The sequence below is a fragment of the Haliaeetus leucocephalus genome, unplaced genomic scaffold, assembly GCF_000737465.1.
Source record: "Haliaeetus leucocephalus isolate CR32 unplaced genomic scaffold, Haliaeetus_leucocephalus-4.0 Scaffold21, whole genome shotgun sequence".
In the NCBI taxonomy this organism is placed as follows: domain Eukaryota; kingdom Metazoa; phylum Chordata; class Aves; order Accipitriformes; family Accipitridae; genus Haliaeetus; species Haliaeetus leucocephalus.
Window position 1 is genome coordinate 3,228,410 of NW_010972457.1, and position 15,928 is coordinate 3,244,337.

At 42.1% G+C, this 15,928-nt stretch overlaps 1 protein-coding gene and 1 long non-coding RNA gene across 9 annotated transcripts in view; both read right to left on the reverse strand.

Moving 5' to 3' along the window:
* The window catches only part of WDFY3 (WD repeat and FYVE domain containing 3), a 183,248-nt gene extending 182,891 nt beyond the window's left edge, over window positions 1–357 (reverse strand). For 6 of the 7 annotated variants that reach the window (XM_010576249.1, XM_010576232.1, XM_010576259.1 and 3 more), the window contains exon 1: window positions 262–356. The gene's annotated coding sequence lies outside the window, so the exon portion shown is untranslated. Of the gene's footprint in view, window positions 1–261 lie in introns of all 7 variants that reach the window. The other variant, XM_010576267.1, reaches the window with a different exon arrangement.
* A 4,372-nt stretch (window positions 358–4,729) lies between these two features.
* LOC104837250 overlaps window positions 4,730–15,928 on the reverse strand; it is a 14,120-nt gene continuing 2,921 nt past the window's right edge. The window contains exons 2-4 of one of the 2 annotated variants that reach the window (XR_774922.1): window positions 9,609–9,803; window positions 6,878–6,980; window positions 4,730–5,944 (exon numbers count right to left, since the gene is read on the reverse strand). This is a non-coding gene — a long non-coding RNA (uncharacterized LOC104837250). Of the gene's footprint in view, window positions 5,945–6,877; window positions 7,194–9,608; window positions 9,804–15,928 lie in introns of both variants that reach the window. The other variant, XR_774921.1, reaches the window with a different exon arrangement.

The following is a 15,928-nucleotide window of genomic DNA, read 5'->3' on the forward strand; positions in this document are numbered from 1 at the left end:
CAGCGCTGCCTCCTCCCTCCGCTCCTCCTCCTCCCGGCTGGCTGCGGTCGCCGCCGCTCCCGCGGCCCGGCGAGGCCGCCTGAGGAGAGCCGGTCTGTAATGGCGGGCGGCGGGAGCAGCCCCTCAGGCACCGGCCCGCCGCCTCCTCCCCTCAGCGGGAAGGCAGAGCACCGAGGGGCTCCTCTCCTCACCCAGACCGGGTGGGCTCGACAGGCGCACAGACACCCTTCTTAGTTCTGGGGCTTTTCACAATTATCTTACGTTTTAGAGCCGTGGGTTTCCCGGGCAGACGCTTGGTGAGTTTGGTTTCTCCCCGTTCTCTGACAGAAATCCCGCTCTTCTAGCACTGAAAGCCGGTGTCCTCTGCCCTCAGCCCTGACGCCACGGGCCTGAGCAGCTGCCGGGCTACCCAGCCTGCCGAGAGGAGAAGCCGTCCCAGCCAGGAGCCTGTGTGTGGGACGAGAAGAAGGAAATGCAGGTCAACGCAGGAGCAAAGAAGCCACCTTCGGGTTGGGACTGAGGTGCTTTCCCTTAGCTTTTCGTCAAGTGTACCTCTAGAGAAAGTCCACTGGATATCCCTAGTATCGAGCACAAAAGTGGATCGTACGTGTGTGCTGGCCAACCAATTTCATCCATACGATCCAAATATTTAAACCCAGAAATAGTTACTCGTTTCCTAATTAAGTGAGACGTTCGGTTAAATTGCCAAGGGCCAAAGAACTCCTTTTTGTCAGAGGGACAAAGCACCAGTTTAGCCACATGCTGGGCACACAGCACGGGGGGTCACTGCAAACCTGGGGCAAGCTTCATCCACCCAGAGACTCCTGGGGAACGGTACAAAGGTGTGTCCACACGTGCGTGACCAGATACCCTTCTGCCTTTTTCCAGTCACTTATAAACTTACCTCCTTCAAGAAATCAGCTGCTAACAGCCATTCACCCTCTCGCACTTTTGTTTGGGATATTTTTTCATTTACAAAATCCCTTCTGAAGTCTTCACTGAAAAGACTAAATAGCACTTTGGAAAATCTGGCTGCAGGGGTAAAAGCTGCAATAAAGAATGCACAAACTATCTGAGACCTTTGTGTTTCATGGGCAAATTATCACAAGCACCAGGAACCAGGACCATTGCCTCTTGCCTCTGCTAGGGGGTCTTATCAAATGAAGCAGTGTACTCTTCTGTACTTGAGGACAAATGGAGTAAATACCATTTATCCAGTCTTCCTTCTCTGGCCATTAGCATCAAATGTGTAAATCCACTTACATGTTTTTACTGGCTGATGTACTGCTGTTCAGCTGGCAGTGGAAAATCATCCTGTTCCCATTTAGGTGGAGGAGGCCTCTGCTTAAGACTCAGGGATGTCTGGAGTGAGCCTAACTCTAATTCAGCTGGTAAGGAGCACTCACTGAAGACAAAAGTGTAACTCCAAACAAATCCTACTTCTCCCAACTGAAAAACAAAATAAGCAAGGGCAAGTTTATAACCTCCTTGCCTACACAATATAACACTGTCTTTACTTGTTAAAGGCATCTTCAGACACCCCTAAATTCACTATATTAACAGGAGCAAGATTTAGCCCAACTCAGGAGAACAGCCCCAGCTACAGTTTGGGTTGGGATGGGGCCAACTGGCCCTTTGCAATACCTGTATTTTTTTCTGTGCAGGATAATCAGTGAAGACTCGGCACCAAGAGAGAAATCATGCACAGTATGTCAGCCATAATTCTATCATAGCAACTGTAATACATGATCAGTGACAGAAGCTCTTAGATAGTTGGTATTCTTATGTCCTTATGTCCCTGGAAAAAAACGTAAATTTTATGCCATGTGCATCTTGTTTTGTCCTTCCTAACTAAATGCCTACTTTTCCTCAATTTTTGGACACAGAGCGTATTAACAACCTCTTCCCCAACCCCTTTCTCTTTACCCAACTGCTCTTTGCAGCCTCCTCTTCCCACATCGTATGTGAACAGAAGTAACCATCACTGTCTGCTATGGAAAAAAAATACGGTTGTCTACAGCTAAGGCCAAGGGAAAATGAGGAGGGTCAAAACATGAAACTATGTATTTGCTTTCAGGGGATGCCTTTTGAGGGCACTCACCATGTTTCCTATATATCATGGAGTAATGTATACACAGAAGGAAATGTATGTGTGTTGAGTTACATTCTATCACATAGAGACTGAAATAATTTGCCCAGGAGTGAAGGCTAAGCTCGAAGTCGGTGGAGAATGTGCACTACAAAACAATCAAGGTCTGTATCTGAGTCCATTCAAAGCTAACATGCATGTTTCTTTGCACATTTGAATTTTTACAGGTGCCTTCTCCTCAGTTAGTAAGCCATGCCAGTCTAGAAGCAAAAATGCGATGCACGCTACTAGGCAGAATTTGGCCCCGTTTGGTATGTTTTTATTCTGGACTGCAGCAAGGGGAAGCACCAATTTCATCAGCATGTTCCTACAGTTATTTCACTTACTGTGCAAGATGCAGTCTGTGAATGGTACGTAGCAGTTACACTTCACAAAACAAACAAATCTTCTCTCTGTAATTTATGTGTAGGAGGATACTCGCATCTTTCATATGTAAAGGATTAACAAGATCTATCTTAGCCAGCTCTACTGAGTGAGAATCAAAGCTTACAGAGATGGTGCTGTTCCTAGTTCTTTATTGGTAGAGGTAAACTTAGTGAGAAATCACGAAAATCCTCCAGGATGGCAGTGGGAGTTGCACAAACAGCTGTATACCAGATACAAGTTTTGCTGCGTGCCAAGTTATATTGCTTTTTTTCTTCTTGCGCAGTTAATGCTCATTGCATTGCTGTTTGTAGTCCACATGTTTTGGTCAGTTGTCACAGTTCCAAAATAAATAATGGCTGCAAGAATCCATACTGAGTGACACCAGACACACTTTTTACCTTCTCAATATCTCCTCTCCTCTTGCAAAGCTCATCACAGGTACCTGCTTATCTTTCTCAGAGAAGGTGCTAGTTAGTAATTACAGTGCTATAGTTAGGCAAAAGACAGTATTTACAGTTAGTTTTTCTTCCACTTTGCAAAGCAACTGTGTGCAAGGGATTGCATCAATCATTAAAAACTGTGGAGATATATTTCAAATTCTTTGCCTCCTCTATTAGAAGGTAAAACCAACACAATTGGCCTTAAGTGGTGCAATGCCGCTCAGCTTTCAGGTGCATTTATTTCATATGTCTTGGGCAGTAAAGCTACATCTGTCCTGATTGCATGTATTAGCTAATACCAAGGTACAGGCAAGTCCAGAACTGGAAAGAAATTGCTACAGAAAAGGGAAAGAAAATTGAGGGAATTTTAGCCTTTTTTAAATTAGAATATTTTGAACAGAAGAAAATAGCACTGTTTTCTAAATTTACGCAGCCTAACATTTTCAGCATACAAGATTCTTAGGACTTCCTTTGAGAAGTGCTCTCCCCTCCTTCCTTCCTGCTTGTTTATAGATAAATTTTGGTATTAAATAAGAGGAAGGGTGGAGTTGTGGAGGGTCTAGTGTCCCTGTCCTGTGACACTCATACTGAATTTGGCTTAAATCTGAAAAATTAAAAAAATAAAAAATCCCTTGTCACATATGTTCTTCAGAAAAATAATGGGCTGCTTGTCAGAAGTTAATAAATTAAACAATCCACAAATAGTCTACTGCTGAGCTCATAGCATTTGTAAAGCATTAACAGAGTCACCACAGCAGAAACACCAGCAACCTGATGGAGTAACAGCAAAGAAAGCAGCAGCCAGGGCTACTCCTCCTTCACGCTCTGGGGCCCAGCAATCCAGCCCCATTTTGGATAAATAGCTTTCTTCCGCTGCCTGTTGATGTTAGTCACATAGTTCAAGTAAACAAACATTTGCATCCCAGTGCTGCAGATTTAGAGTTCAAAGGTGGATTATTTATGAATAGTTTGTTACAGCTGAACATAATATGGGTGGGTTTTTTTTCTTCTATGACAAAACCACTGATAAAGCAGACTTGAATTTATAAGCAAGAACATGAGGATGAGGGGAAGAAGCAGGATGCGACAACAGAGAACGGTACGACAACAGAATCCCTGGCCCACAAAGTTTTAGGCCACATCTGTAACTGTAAAAGAAACCATAGCTTGCAAAGTTAAGTTCTCAAAATCCCTGCCCTGCCTTGGATTATTTGTGCAGGACAGAGTTCTTGCTACAGAGGTTACAAGCCTAGTTGCACATAACTAGTCATACATAACTGGTGCACAATGAAATATTGAGATTCAAAGAATAAAGAGTTGATAGAGAAGAACACATGCAAAACTTGCTTGTAAACAAAAATAACATTGTGCATGCCTGTACGTGGGAAAGAGCGGTTAGTTAAACAGAAAATCAAAAAACCCTGCATGCTACTTAATAAATATGGAAAATTTAGAGCTCGGAGCCATGTTCACTGGGTCTAAATTTTTACGTGCCTGTATGCTAATGATTCTTATGGACTCTTAAGGCCTGCACAGGCAAAAGGCAAACCACAATTTCAAGGGCCTGGATCGCATCCAGGCCACCTGAATGTGACTCTACACGTCCGATGAAAGTGGGAAAAAGAGCAGGTGGCGAGAGAGAGGGTGCAGTTCCGCTGAGGTCGTTGTGGCTCACGAAGCCTCAAAGCCTGATGATCCCAGGAGTGAATCCGAGAGGATGAGATCACACTCGGAGTGAGGGAAAATGCTGCCATCTGGTGCCTCTGACGAAATTTTTTTAAAAAGTAAGAAAAGAGGGTTATCTTGGTGATATGTTTGACCTGCAATGGTGTCAATGCTGCCGGTTCAGCAGGAGACCTCTGGTTGTCTTTTTGTTGTTCGAAGGTGTTACCGTCCTGCGTGGCATACGAAAGACTACCTTGTGAAGGCATATGTTGAATCTCAAAAGAAATAGTCTGAAAAAGTGCATTTTACAGTGGTTTGCCCAGAAGAGAAATATCTTTACGTATTAACATAGTCTTTAAGGCAGGGGGATTTTAGGAAAGATGGTTTTAAACAAAAAGTCCCTTAGCTCTCAGAGCATAACATACACCTTGTTTATTTTGATGAAGTTGTACATGTTCACACCAAGAGACTGCAAAATGCTCTTCTATCACAAATCCTATATGTACATATTTTATTACTGTGTATTAGAAGAAACTTGAAATCTGTACAGTACACCTGAAAAAGAACCAAGAAGCTGCTCTTTGCTATCAGGTTTTGTGAAAAAGTTTAACAGAACAAGGATTCAATGCGTTTCTTTTGCAGAACTGGCTTTGACCTCGACAGTCACTGCACGACCTTTAATGCCCACTATTTTATCCTATGAGCATTGCAGATTATCCTTGGTCAGTACACATCAGAAGCCTCAGAGGATACAGGTCAAGACAGTAAACACTGCTTATTTTTATGATTTCCCTTTTACTGCAGCCTGTTTCGAATTGTTGATACAGCCTCAGAGGATGTGCAAAACATGTACTGAGACACTCCATGGTGTTAGAATGAGGGAGTGTTATTTTTGTCTAAGATATTTTAATTTTTACAGGCTTTCACAGAAAGCCATAATGGTAGCTTGGAGAGATTGAAATGACTGATCAAATAAAACCCCATACATTGCTCTATTTTAGATGTAGCAGTAATAAAGATAGCTCTATCTGTGAAATTAAATTTGTTTGTCCCTTGACTGAGGTATAGGAAAAATCCAAGGTTCACAGGTCAGCTTCCCACTGGAAGAAAACTGAGTGAAGTGGGTTAGATACCTTATTTATTTTTAAACACATCATTTTTGGAACAAAACGGTCACAGAACCTCAGACATGCAATCCACTCTCGCAGATAAACTCCCACACCACCATCAGTTTCCTGGGAAGATACTCTAATCCAAGAAAAGCTTCAAGCTCATGGAATAATCCAAGGACCAGAGAGTCTTCCAAAAGGTTTCTTGTACAACTCTGCACAGCAAACAGAAGGAACATGTTTACAAGCAAAGAAAAGGGATTTGTAAAGCTCTGACTAAAAGGGCTTTCTCGTAACTGCCTTAACATATACTTTCCCACTACAACTAAAGTATCTGATTTATTAAGATGCAAATTTAGTGCTAACTTTCTCTCTTCCAGTGAGTGACTGATGCAACCAAACAAAACTTTTGCTACCGCAGGTTTCTGTTATGCATATCTGCAGACAACCTGAGTCTGTCATGGCACAGACTTCAGTAAGTACAGAAAATTGTGAGACCAAATAAAATTTAGAACACCCTAATTTCCTAAATCACTAGGGGACTGCTTTTATTCCAGCTTTCAAAGAGCAGACAAGTAATTAACAAGGAACATGTTAGTTAAAAATATTTATTATTACTTACCACGCCCTTTGAAAACAATATGCCAGGTTAACCCTTTGGCTAAATTACTAAAGTTCTCTGGAAAAAAGGAAGTTACTAGATTAGCTATATGAAGCTTGATGTCACTTCAGAAAGGCTGTTTCAAAAACTTCCTGTTTCCACGGTAAGCTACTTCTTCCATTTAATTCCTAGCCTTAATGTATTTACAACCACTTTATATACATTTGTTCCTAAACCCCCTACATTTTCATTCAAAATGGAACTAGATCCTCCTATGACTAATGTTGCACTGGAAGAACTTGGGAGTCCCTTCCTCTTCAATATCATTAGAATTGCTTGCGTGTACATGGAGGGAGTCTGGAGCTTTTAGATGTGTACAGAGCTTACTGTAGAGGAGGAGTAATCTCTTTGACAGTCTCTTGCCTGTGAACAAATTGGGCAACTTAAAGCCCTTCTAATATTATTAGCTATGTCATATAAAACTAGTTTTAAGAAACAACAAAAAATCTTGTCAGTGCTTGTGGCAGCCTTGTTAACAGCAACTTACATCATCAGTCTCCCTTCAAGTCATAGTCTGGGAAGGGCATTTCAATTCAGACATAAAAGCAGCGTGTCTTCTATCTCCAAGTAGAATAATTGTGTCACATCAGCTAGGTGATCCAAAGAAATTTCTTATTAGCCAAACTATTGACTATTCCAAAAGTAGATGGTGAGAATTTTCTGTGGTAGATTGCCAGGTAACTAAGGGCTGCTTCTGAGCAAGCCATGTAAAACATGACTGGAAAGAGCCCATGCTTTGTCAATAGGCTTAAACCCAGTATACAGGGTCCACATCTCCACTGGATCATTCTTTAGGAGTCTGCCTATTGAGAAAAGTGGAAAAACCAGCAGGTTAAAATAAGCATGACATCCAGTGTCCAGAGAACTGAAATAGTAGTAGAGATAAGCTACAGCCTTGGTATATTTGTCTGGACTCAAGGATAACAAAACACAGTTCATGCTATCTATAATCAGAAGTTACCTGGTGCTTTTCAAATGGCTAGATGTGTTAGTCTCTGGGCCCGTGTTACCACAATACCATGCGATTTCCTCAGAACCCCAAATAGTTTCCCAGAATATTCTAGCTATTGGTCTACAATCGTCGCTCAGTGTACTCATGCATTGCAAAACCTCTATTGCAGGGTTAAGAAATAGATTTAATGTGTCTTAGCTTTTCATTGATTTATGCAGACTGGTACTGATAATTATCTGTCAGCAGCATTGTACATCTGTACATCAGCATACGGTACTTTAAACATGTAAAAATGACACTTTACCTTGAGTCACAAGAGGAAAGAAGAAACTCCTGGCTTTGTATGGTTTCATCGTTTTGGCCAACCAGCTTTTGCAAAAAAGGTTTTTTAATAGGCAAAATGAATGCTCAACCAAAACTTCTGGAAGAAGCCATGTATGAATGTCCCATGGCAAAACTACAACCAACTCAGTACTTGGGTGTCAGCTTCCTTATGCTCTTTATTTAATTTTTTCATGCATAAATACTGCCTAAAAGAATGGGTTCTTCTCTCAACACCCAATTGCTACTATCAGATGTAAAACGTAGGCTTCTGAAAATGAACTGAAGTCCCAGCTGCAAAGTCTATAAATGTACCTCCTGAGGCAAGAGAAGTGGTTGCGGCTTGATGTAATGCACTGTCGTGGTTTAATCCCAGCTGGCAGCTAAGCCCCCCCCAGCCACTCACACACACACACACCCCTCAGTGGGATGGGGGAGAGAATCGGAAAAGTGAAAGCGAGAAAACTCATGGGTTGAGATAAAGACAATTTAATAGGTAAAGAAAAAGCTGCACTCACTGGTGGGGCAGTGTGAGGAGCAGAAAAGGCCTTGACTCTGTGTAAGCCCTGCTTAGCAGTAATGAAAATATCCCTGACTAATCAACACTATTTCCAGCATAAATCCAAAACATAGCCCCATACTAGCTGCCATGAAGAAAATTAAGCCTATCCCAGCCAAAACCAGCATATCCACTTCTGAAGTTCAAGTCAGCCACACAGGTCAGTCAGACAGGACGGGGTTTGGACACTACCTTGCCAGATGTATATTCACCCCAACGATGTCTGTAGCTAGTGTGGATATTTTATTGCTAATGGATAACATGTCTGAAAATAAGACTTGGGTATGAAAGGCAGCAGTTTCCCTGCATGATTTTAAACTTACTTCTTTTTCCTTAAATCAACTGATCAAGAAACACACAAACTAGCTTGCATATTTATTTTAATCCTCTCATCTCTTCCTCTGCCTCCTTCTCCTCCATCACGTGATCATTTCTTCCTCAAAACACCAGATAGTTTTGTACATTGTCAGCAGTAAGAAAACAAGTGCAGGACTCTCTGGAATTTGATGGGCCTCTGACAGAAGACATTCCTGAGTGTTATTACACACTTGCTGTCACTGCATGTGCCACCCTCCTCTCTCAAAACATCCAAAGAAGGCTCCTGGAAAACAGTCCCTTCCCACAAACTCCTCCTGCTGGTGTTCCCTCATTTGGAGTGCAAATCTTTCAACCGATTAGCTGTCTCTCCCCATCATTTCCTCTTGTCCCCTCTGAAGAGATAAACTGCAAATCTTGCAACTGATTTTATTTCCACTTTCAGGCACCGATCAGAAAGGCATGGGGATATACTCTTGTCATCAGCAGAAAATGCTGACTATCACAACTGAGCAAAGAGAGGACAGTTCCTGCAAAATCTGTATTCTGGGAACTGGGAAGTGGCCAACAGAGCTTGAAAAATCTCTCTTAGCTGGCTAATAGGAATATTCACTACATGTGTCTAAAACATTACATTTTCCAGCAGATGCTACAGGAAGTAAATCAAGGTAAAGGAGTGATATCTATAAGGAAAATAATGAATGTCATATTTAATAGCTTCTAAACATTACAGAGATGGACCCATGCAGACAACACTTCAGCTGTTTCTTCTCCCTGTCACCTAATGAAAGATCATGCAAGGAGATTTTTCTTCCCCGTTTGAAGGAAAGCCACAAACCACCTTTTTAGGAGAAGAGGACTGTCCTTAGCTTAGCTCTTCTTGTCAAAGCCAAAGAGGTAAGAGGTAATGCTTGCAGACACAGTTGCTGCAGTAATCTATTCTCCAGCTTCTTCAAGAGGTGCCAATCTTTTGGCCACCCAAAGCCTCAGTTATCCCTCATAAGGAGGTCTTTGATCTAGCTTTTTCTATGATTTATGACACAATATTGAATTCTTACCAAAATGACTCACCTTCGGGCAGAGATAAAGACTGCAGGAGAAAACGTGCTGGACTTCAGCCTCTGCAATACAGACTCACCAGTTACAGATGCTTATCTTCTCATTCCCCTCACCCAGGAATCACAGCTGGTTCTTAAACATACCTATCACAAGTTTGAGGAAAAGACTCCCATGAAGTGGTCTTTGGTCCAGATTCTAGCAGAACAACTAGTGAAAAGGAAAAATGAAGCAAATTTAAACAAATACCAGGACTAAAGCATAGAACGTCCTGAGTTCACAGCACCATTCATACCAAGAACTGAATTTGTGGACTGGCAGTATTGAATTAATTTAGGGGACTTTAACATTTATAAATGATGCAACCTTAAACAGGAAATATTAATTGGGGAAAAAAAAAAATCAATATAATTTTAAGTTACAGGATTTGTTTTTTCCTCCATGACTGTCTAAAGACTGGGGGAAGACAAGACAAAACAAAACACTCAAATTACATTGGCTCACATGCCTCCTAATACTCTGAGAAAAGAATCACATTTCTGTGACAATTTTCCAGTAGTAAAATAGCTTTTAAATTCAAGGTGAGATTGCTTTGTCAACAGGACTCGATGGTATAGTTGTACCTGCTGTAGGGGATTGTATTACGTGACCTACAAATGCTATTCAATTCCTGTTTCTCTGTCACACAAACCACCCATCAGATTTACCTAAAATTGAAAGGTGACTCAATCTCCCTATCCAGAAATAATGTTGATATTTTTTGCATGAGTGCAAGCTGTAGCTTGCACTGTGATTATCATAAACTCCTTCCTGAGACACCCAAGGAAGATCTCTACCATGTAGGAGTTTCCATCACCATTCCTAGAGGCTTACTGAGCAATTCACATGCTTCCCACGTACCACATTTCCACCATCTGCAGCTTTCACGTGGTTTCCAGATGTCCTATTGCCACTAGCAGCCCTTTGTAAGGCAGCCTCCAGAGCAGGGCTTTCTCGCTGTTTCCAGGGCAATGCCAACATGGCCGCATTGTAGCCCCAGCACACCAAAACACCATGTCCAGCTTAGGCAGCATCTCGGCACCTTCTCACCACCGGCCAGAAGGCTAAACTCAGGCCACGCTCATCTTGCTTTAACTGCACAAAGCTGCTTAGTTTCTGATTTAGAGTCACACCCTGCTTTTCTGCCTTTTCCCAGTCCATTTGGCACATTCGGCCTTTCCCAGTACCCCACCCGGATTTTCAGAGCTGACTCTGCCCCGTCCCCCCGGCAGCAGCAGGCAATGGCACACACGGCACCTGGAGAGACTTTTTCCCTCATTGCCCTCCTGCAGGTGCTATAGGGGTGGGATTGCACTGTTGCTGCACATGCGTGCCAGCTTATGTGTTTTTTCTGCAGGGGAACAGTGATTTGGAGCAAGAGGAATTGTGTCTAACAGGCTGCAGAGGGGATTTTTTTGGAGGTACTTTGCGAGGGGAGAGAGCTGCTTGAAAGAGCCAGGTGCAGGCACAGAGCTTTTTTTTTTTCCTGGGGGGGTGTTTTATAAGTTGAGGAGAAAAATGGAGGTGGCCTGAAGAGTGTCATTTGTGTGCTTGAATAGGTCCAACTGGGCTTTCAGCCGGGAAAGGCTGTGTGCTCCTTCCAAGGGCCAGACACAGCAAGCTGGTACAAATGAGCAGCATAGAACAAGGGAATAGATCTCAGATTTGGCTATTTTGCACAACTGCTTTCATTTTGGGTCATCTCAATCCATATAGAAAAACCTTCATCTGCTTCTTCCCTCACCCCCTCCCCAAAATATACAAACCGCTATTTTTTTGGCTCAATGAGCAGGTGAGAAGCAGAAGTGGCCAATTCAGAAAGATGATCTGCCCAAAATTATAGGAGATGATTTCACGCTATTGTGAAAAAGATGTGGCGCCTGGATATATTACTTTATTTTCAAGTTGTTGCACCTAGAAGAGTCATAATGTAGAAATTTACTTGATGTTTTAAATAGCTACTTCCACGAAAGTATCATCTTTCCCTCAAGTTCGGGGTTTTGGTCTGTGAATACAGCTAATTTAGGCATTACACTTCCGTCTCTCAACTGGGTGGGTGTTGGATCAGATGCTCGTGGCTCTGTGGGAACACCAGGTGGGTGCACTCTGCAAGGCCACCCTCTGTGCCATGGGCTGCAGGCTTGCCTTCAGGGCAGCTGGAACCTGAGAGCGGCACCTCCAGCACCTAACGCTCTAAAAAAAGATAAAGCCATTTTCAAGCTACTGGCTCCACTTCGAGGCATTTTGTTTGTTTGTTGGTTGTTTTTTTTTTTTTACAAAGCCTTGCAGAGGAGATGCCTGGCATGGTCTGTGTTTCACAACTGAACAGGTGAATCCTGCAGCAGGGCTGCAGGTTGCAGACAGTTTGCAAGGGGGGGGAGCTGACTGTGTGTAGGAGGAGGGAATTGGTATCTGCTCTGAAGCTGCAAGTAGCTTCTGGAGGCAGCTACACAACCAAACTCCCTCCTCTCCTCTCTTCTTGTACTTGAAAAATCAGGCAGCCTTCAAAAAAAAAATAGCCTGGGTTTTGTGGAATGAAGGGCCATACTCTAAAGACATTGGGAGGAGGTATAGCATCTAGCTTGGTCCTTTCAGTCAGACAAAAGGAGATAGGTTTCATTTGAACTACCAAAATATATCCTAATTTGGTAGTCCCAGACAAAAGTACTGTTTTTCAAAATATTGCATTCAGCTGTTAGTCTCTCAGGATCCATGTGAATGCATTTCATTTCTAAGTTTCTCCTTAACTTGTCTCTCAAAAGTAGGGATTGCTGTAGGGATTTTTGCTTTAGTGTTTTGTGTGTTTTTAAATACAAATAATAAAAAACCCCACAGACAGCTATCTTTACAGCCTATCTGAAAAGGCATACAAGTATAAAATAACCTATTTACTAATTGTTAGATAGAGAACAAAGATTAATGCTGATAAGGTTGAATTGTAATGCATTTTCCAAAAGAACAGTTACTGAAACAAGAATGTGAGAACCAGGCATAAGCAACGGAGAACTTGCACAGCATTTATAAAAATAGGTTGCTACATCAGTCCTCTGTAAAACAATAGTTTAGTCTTCCTCCACTCTAAAGTATACTAGAACTACAGTCTAAGCAAACGTAATATTAACCCAACTGTATTCTCACTTAGGTCAAGTTTAATCAAGACTTGTCTTAATTCAAACAGTAATATCGCATCCCTGATAAAGAGCAAGTTAAACCTCCCCTTGCATCGAACACCATCATGTTCCCAAGAGTTTCGGGGTTAGCTCAGATTAATTATGTTTAAATTATTTCCTGGTCTACCAATGTAAAGATCATCATCTGATCCCTTAGAACAAGAGCAGCAAATTAAAGCTCTCTGCCACTTACAGCAAAGCCTACCTTATTGCACCCTCATGGTGGAGTTTGCCTGCCTTAAATTTTAACGCTGAAGAGATACATTGTTTAAAAAAAAATCATTGCTTAGTTATATTGTTTGGCTTCCTACCTCTTAAAATTCTTCCAGGAAGGTTTTCAAAATCCTCACCTTTCAAATACCTTTGTCTTGCAATGGCACAAAATTGCTGCAGCCTTCCTTTATGCTTTTGCTCATGGCTTACCACACTGAGCTTATAAGCTACGGCAAGTCCTCAAGCTTTTAAATCTAGAAAACACATTAGCGTTGTTAATGCTTTCACCACTATGTTGGTGATTTGCAATCACCGCTTACTCGAACTTACTGGTGTAACAGCAAGCTTAAAGGCAGTAGCAAAGGAGGTCAGCTGGTTTTCCTCACTGCCTTGATGGACGTTAAGTGCAGGCTGGGTCTCCAGTGAGCTGTCATACTTGGCTATCACAGACACAACTGAACATAAATGTTCACCTGTGGAAGTTTTCAAGCATAGGAGTAAGTGTGTAAATTGGAAGAAATTTCTAGCTACAGCACAGTTAAAGACAGAGAGCTTCCAAGTGAGGCAATTAAGAAAAAACCCTGCAATTCTTGGGCAGCATTCCTTTTTGTTTGTTTTTAAATGAACCCTTCAAAAAGGGAAGGGGCAGGAGTGGAACAGACTGAATAAAATTGCTCTCAATTTAATCTGTTTTACAAGGGAGTTTTCAAAGTTTTTAGCCTAGGAACATCCAAATTATCAGGCAATTGGGACTTCCTCCACATACTGGGATTATACAGATGCTCCAGCCACAAAACCAAACCAAACAACCATGAAGCAGAAGAATTTGTGTGAAGTTAGTGTTATTGAGCCACTGTGGATAAATCATTCTTGTGTTAAAGACATCCCTAATCTCTGCACAAATTAAAAAGCAACCATGAAGTACACAAGGGGACCTTGTCTGATTCTGACAAATGCTCTCTTCTGAACTTTTGCGGTATGCGAGTTTCTACAGACTGTAAAAGACTAAATAAAAAAAGCATTTCAAGCTTTCTCCTAAAGATTTACAGTTTGTGATCTGGTGGCTAGGAATGATGCCACCTGCAGCAGACAGGCCATTCTGTTGTCCTGCTGCATGCGGATCTTCTCAGAAAAAAAGCTCGTAAGCAGCAGATGTCTACAAGCTATTTTTTTTCTATCTTACAGCCTCTGTTCAAAAGGGGTGGTATTACATTTACTGTATACCAGATGAGATAAATATGATAACTTCAATGTTGACAAATTATTTAGAAGAGCATAGAAGACATATACCATGTTGTTTTCTAGCCAAAGCTTCAGAGGACATTATCCTTGGTTTGAAGTAAGGTCAAATACACCAACACGTACAGACTAGCACTCTTTTTGATGCCACCCTAGCAGAAGCAGGGTTATCTACCAAATCTTACAGTGACTTATTAGATTAGCAAAGATCCTTTTGGTTTAATGGTTAGCGCAGTGGAGGCTTGTGTCCCCACTCAGTGACATTCTTGGCCTTAAGAGCTGTTATGAATGTCAGTCTCCGGGCTTCTTTTATAGCTATGCCTTCTGTTTCTCTTGGGATAGGAAGTGTTTGTAAACATGTATTTTTGCAACATGAAATTACTTTGGTTGCATAATGACTATAATTTGTCACTTTACAACAGAGGAAGCTAAGGACAAATTTACATTCTGCTTTTGAAAGTACATCTGGCATTAGAAGAGGTGAGGATGCTGCAAGCTAAAGGAAAAGCTTCCCCTTGCCTTTGTTCACTTTGCCAAGTGGCCTCCCTGGTTTTTGTTTGAGGCTGAAATTAGCTAACTTGGGACTGGTTTGGAAACATGTCTTTGCTGGAGACAAGAGGGTCATTCAAGTGTGGGAAAAGCTATTTAATAACACGGCATTAGATCGCTTTGAGCCTAAATTGAAAACCTGAATTTTTCCTTTCTATTTACTAGGTGTATTTAGTCTTGAAGTACTGCGGATTGCATGGGGGCAGTTTGGTCACTTTGCTCAAGTGTATGGGTGTAAAAGCTCTTAGGGAAAATCCATCAAGGTAAACCAAAGGCTTTCAGATCAACATGACGTGTTTTGATTAAGCCGATTCCAGTTAATGTGAAAGCTAGAGTTAGCAGCCTTTGCTGCATGTTTGGGAAGCCGTATTCTTGAAATACATTTGAAGTTACTTTTGCTCAGACAAACAGAAAGGTTATGGGGGATTTAAAAACCCAAATCCAGATTTGTGCACTGCAGGATTTCTGCTTGGCCACTAACTAACCCTGAAGGTTTTTGAAAACATAAATGCCTATGCACTTTCCAATTAAAGCTCCCCATGTTCACCAACTTCTGCTTCTGGGACTACTCAAAACACAGGTCTCCTCCAGCCTGAGGATTAGCCTGCAGATCCACGCTCATCCTGAACACACCAAGCCTGCATATGGAGCCTTCCACAGCCCCTCCTCTGGAGGTGCTTGGCATGCAGCATCTGCCAATGCCAACTTTTTCCAGGAAGGAGCAGGAAGACATGTTTGCTTCCCGGCACAGAAATGGCATTGGGAAATGGGACTGAGAACTGCAGCTTTGGAGGTGAATGCCTTGCCCTTTAGGATAACTAAACATGCATTTTCCTCCTCAGACAATCTCCACATCAAAGATTTCTGCTACAAAGAGCCACTGTGGGAGATAAGGAAGGTCTCATTCCTGACATAGCACAGAGATGCTCTCAAACCCAGCAAGGACACTGAACCCTGAGCTGGGCAACTACTTTTCCACTGCTGTATGCTGCAGTAGACATGGAGGGGTGATGGCTGCACGTCTGCACCTCTCCTGGGTGTGGGAGGAATGATGGTTCTTGCTTGGCTCTCAAGAGAGAAGAATTTGTTCTCTCTCTTCAGCAGCAGGTACCTCACTATAAATCA